General features: G+C 40.6%; 1 long non-coding RNA gene across 3 annotated transcripts; it reads left to right on the top strand.

The window, feature by feature from the left end:
• Positions 1-29: 29 nt before the first annotated feature.
• LOC146597451 (uncharacterized) lies at positions 30-3407 on the top strand. Of its 3 annotated transcripts, XR_014895501.1 has the most exons (4): positions 30-95; positions 507-596; positions 3074-3174; positions 3304-3407. It is a non-coding gene; the product is annotated as an uncharacterized LOC146597451 (long non-coding RNA). The 3 variants fall into 3 exon arrangements; XR_014895502.1 differs by lacking the exon at positions 30-95 and having other exon boundaries at positions 105-596; positions 3054-3174; XR_014895500.1 differs by lacking the exon at positions 30-95 and having other exon boundaries at positions 109-596.
• Positions 3408-4287: the final 880 nt, after the last annotated feature.

Below are 4287 nucleotides of genomic sequence, written 5' to 3'. Positions count from 1 at the left end.
CCCCGCGCTGCCCCCGTCGCTTTTCTCTCTCTTTTTTTAAACTTTGTGTGTGTGTTTGGCAACGCGGATATTAAGTGGTGTTGGGCCCGGGCGTGGTGTGTGTGTGGGGGGGGTGCGCGGCCTTGGATCACGTCGGGCCCCGGCACAGGCCGCGGTTAAAAATCCAAAATTATTATTAACAACAATAATTAATAAGGCAGCGGCGGTGGGCGGTGGCGGCAGGCGAAGCCGGAGCCCCAGTTCTGGGTGCGGGAAGCGGCTCCCGCGCACGTGACGCTTCCCGGAGGGCCGCGGGCCCTTATGTAAGCGCCGCCATGGCCGCGGCGGGGAGCGCTGAGCCCGGGGAGCGGGAAGCGCCCGTCGCCGGCCCTGCGGGGCTCGGCGGGGACATGCTGTCCAAACCGAGGCCCAGGCTAGCCTTGTTTCCAGATGTTCGTCCTAAAAGTTCATCAGAAATTTGTGCTGTTCTTGCGTATGTGTTTTCTTATTATTTTCTTCTATTTTAGAAAAATCAGTGTTGGCACATGGAAGAGCAACTTAAAGTGTTTGAGGCATCAAAAAAAATTATGTACCTGCATAACTGCATGGAGGAGTAGGTATGTTCAAGCCAGTTGGGGTTCCTATGCAGTTGGGGGTCAGGGCTTGAGGAGAGTACTTTGTGTGCTATTCGTACCAGTTAAATAAGCTGGAGGGAAACTGGCTGTTGCACTTACCAAATGATGCAAGTGTTATTTACCTAGATTGCCACAAACAATGTACAGATAGTTTTTATGTTGGGAATAAGCCTTTGGATTCAGCTTTGACTCAACTTTAATTTTACACATTAGTATTTCTCATCTTAACACACATGCTTAAAAAGTAACTTGCATCATGACTGTGAAATACTTCATTTCAGTGTAGCATATGGTAAACATATACTCTGAGCTGTGCAAATTACAGTCATGATACTGAGACCAGAAGTGGAACCATAACACTTCGTAAGATTAATTATTTTTAACTAATTCTATGAAGGGCATAATTTTGCTTCTGTAGAATCAGCCTTGTGTCTTGTTTTGCAGGACAACTTCCTAAAATATTTACCTTAAAAGACTCTTAGCTTGATCATATATGTGATGTTAATGCAAAGTATTTCTATTAGGACACAAGAGGACCAGAGAAGGATGATCATAGATCCATAACAACATGGTAGATCTGACAGAGAAAAGTAAAAAATGTTCAAACTGTTTGTTCTGTTTTTAGTTAGCTATCAGTAACGTCCTTGGTATGTTGGAACATATCTCTATTAGACATTTTTAATAATATACTTTCTTAGAAGCTGGGCCACTAAAGTAATTGAGGGATTGGAGCATCTGTCATGTGAGGAGAAGCTGAGGAAGCTGGGATTGTTCAGCCTGGAGAAGAAAAAAATTGGAGAGAATCTCATAATTGTGTATAAATACTGGGCAGGGGGAGTAAAGAGGATGGAGCGAGACACTTCTCAGTGGAGCCCAGTGACAAGGACAGGAGGCAGTGGACACAAACTGAACTACAGGAATTTTCATTAAAACCTAAGAAAGAATGATTACTGTGAGGGTGGTCAAACAGAACTGGCTGCCTGGAGAGGTTGTGGAGTCTCCATCCTTGGAGACGCTCAAAATCCAMCTGGCTCCAACCCTGAGCAACCTGCTCTAGGTGACCCTGCTTTCACCAAGGTGGTTGGACTAGATGACCTCCAGAGAGGTTTCCAACCTCAACAATTAATGATTTTTAAGCCATTTTTTTTGGGGGGGGGAAGTGCAAGGAAAATGCTGATGAAGAGCAGGGTTATCTTCCTTTTCTGCTGTTTCAAGTGTAAGGAGTTTGGTTCAATGAGCATTTAAATTGAACTGTCATTCATATAAGGAATGGCCTGTGTGCAGAGTATATTGTCCTCAAAGATTGAGCATATCCAAATGTTTAGGTCATTGCAGGGAGAGAGATCAGTAAAGCTGTGGTACCATGGAAAAGCTTATGGCTAGACATTCTGTGAAATCTGGATCATATCTTCTAATCTGGTTGGTCATTCACCCTGTCTGCAAGTACCTACTTCACCTTTTTCCCCCTGTTCCTTACCATTATGGAGCCAGATACCAGCAGCTTTGGAGCTTTTGAGAGATACTTCATCCTGATATAGCTGTCACCCAAATATTATTCCTAGCCACTAGGGCTTCTGTTGGCAACCAATAAGCCACAAACATCCTGGTAGGATGAGAAAGATGGTAGCTGTTGTCTGTTGACCTGCCAGAAAGGAAGCCAAGTTTACAGTTGGCATTCATAGCTATTTCTGTCCTTACAGTTAATGGAGGAGTCCAAGAGCAGAACGTGCTTGAAAACTACAGATGCAATAAGTAGGCTTATTTCAATTTGTAAAAACTTAGGTTTACTTGCACAAATGTTTTTTGTAACTTGCACTTTCTGAAATTAAGTAAGCAGTGGTAAAAATACATTGTAAACAATGGGATTCCTGACCTTAATGAGATCAGGTTCCCTCAGATGCAATGTGCAGAGCCAGTGTGTAGCTGGTATTGATGGTTCTCCAAATTCCATGAACAGAACTTCTGACTCTAATCTTACCACCTGTGTCATCCTGTGCTTCTTTAAGGTATTTTTTACTAGAGTGTATTTTAGTGTCTAGTATTCAGTAGTAAAATGATATATCTGATTTGCTCTGCCCCCATAAAAGTGACTGAAAGTCTGTGGTTTTTGTTCTGATGTCCTCTTAAATTCTATTCATACTTGGCAGTCACTGAATTAGTTCTGAAAGAATGCGCTGGTAATTTCTTACTTGGTGACTTAATCGTTACATTAACTATTACAATGAGATCAAGTTATAGCGCTTTTCTTAAAAAAAGAGTCAGTGTAGTATCAGTTCAGCCTGTCCTTCAGGTCATGAAAAGGTTGGTCTGACTGTAAGTCAGTATGGCTGGTAATGGTCTCCTCCATCTTACTGATAATTTACATGTGAACAAATCATTAATTAGTAGAAAGTCTTTTTTGGTCACAGTGCCTTCCTGTTTATCATGTCTCTTATTTAGACCCCTTTCTCTTCTCTAAGATGCTTAGCAAGTACAGCTGTCCTGAGTAACACTGCGAAATTTCTGAAGCCCTATCTCCTGCATTGCTAGCAGCCCTAGGTTAGAGAAATGAGATGCCAAGGTGAGGGTCATCAGCATTTTGTTGACTGATTTGTAATCCTTTACGCAAAAAACTTGTTTGCTTCTTGATCTACAACAAAATCAAATTATTTATTTATTAATTAGTTTATCATGTTTCCTTTTACACTAGCAATTTTTCCACCTGGACAAACCCGTCAACTACTGATGAGTGATCATTTAGAGTTAAATCAAGGTTACTTCATTTTACAGTAAGAATATTCTGAGCCCATTGAAGTGATATGTCCAAGTTTTTTTCTGTTCAGTCACAGGGAGGGAGGGAAATGGGGAGCCACAGAGGCAAGGAAGTGGGGTTTTGAAAATACATTTTTATAGAATTTCTACAAATCCTTTTTCAGTCTTCCAGTTTCTACTTGAAACTCTTATTAAAAGGAGATGCTTTCTTCTTATCCAGAGACCTAAAACTTTCCATGACTTTTTGGTTTTTACTTATTAATAGGGGAACATTGATATTAGTATTGGAGCACATGCTCCAGTGGTTACTGGAATTATCTGATTAAAAAGGAATGAATAAGGAAGATTAACAAAATTGCTCTCAGCAGCATTAAAAAGGTTTACTTTGTAATTGTAGTAGCTGCTGACTTAGTGAAAGGAAAAGTTGGGAAAACCATCTTTTCATTTTTAGCTGGCTTTAGTCCACCTTTGAAACTAACTACATAAGAAATAACAGTATGGTATAGTTAAATACAAAAAATCACATACAATTTTGCGGCTAAAAAACTGAGTGCCTACTTACTATCTGATAAGTCATTAGTTGTGATATTCAGGCAAAATGGAGTAAAGGAACTAATTTCATCCAAGCAATCCGTGATACACATCAAAGACTACATACATTTTAAACAAATGGAGATTTCAAAAACCCCAGCCCCCCAAGTATTTAGTATCCATGCTTTGCATTTTTGTACTGCATGTATCACCACTAAACTGCCCTGACCAGGAGAGTGGAGGACAAAGAGCTTTTTTAGCTCATTGTTAGGTTTTTGCAAAGGCTCCATCACTAGATATAAAAGGAATAGAAGAATAAGTGCTTCTGTTTTCCTAGTGGGGAAAATAGCAAATTGTGCTTGTAGCTCACAAAGATTAGATAAAGCAGTTT

This window comes from Rhea americana, unplaced genomic scaffold, assembly GCF_003343005.1.
Source record: "Rhea americana isolate MKP2758 unplaced genomic scaffold, rheAme1 scaffold_184, whole genome shotgun sequence".
Lineage (NCBI taxonomy): Eukaryota > Metazoa > Chordata > Aves > Rheiformes > Rheidae > Rhea > Rhea americana.
This window is presented reverse-complemented; position numbering and strand designations above follow the sequence as displayed.